Raw genomic sequence first — 443 nt, 5'->3', positions numbered from 1 at the left:
AAACCCCGACACTTTCAGCTAAACCCTTTCACTTGTTTCTTCTTGTCTCGGTGCTGGTTTTACACTCCCTGTCCTCGCCGGTGCCGGTAGAGCCGCACCCGCGTGTCCCGGTGTCCCCCTAACGTGTCGGGTGTCCCCCCCCCCGTGTCCCGGTGTCCCCCCCGGTGTCCCCCCCCGTGTCCCGCTGTCCCCTCCGGTGTCCCCCCGTGTCCCGGTGTCCGTCCCCGTGTCCGATGGCGGCGGCCCGGTGGGACCCACGTGGAGCCCCGCTCGGCGCATGCGCGGTGCGGCGGTCGCCGCTGTGACCGGGCTCACGTAGCGCGCGGGGCGCCCCGCCTCGCGTGGAGGGGGCGTGGCCTGAGTGGGCGTGGCCGGCGAGCCCTTAAAGGGCCTTGCGGGGCGGTCGCGCGCTCAGTGTGAGCAGCCCCCGGGCACGACGCGGA

Source organism: Myiozetetes cayanensis, unplaced genomic scaffold (genome assembly GCF_022539395.1).
Source record: "Myiozetetes cayanensis isolate MyiCay16 unplaced genomic scaffold, myiCay2020 scf10, whole genome shotgun sequence".
Classification (NCBI taxonomy): Eukaryota; Metazoa; Chordata; class Aves; order Passeriformes; family Tyrannidae; genus Myiozetetes; species Myiozetetes cayanensis.
Note: the sequence above shows the minus strand (reverse complement) of the source record.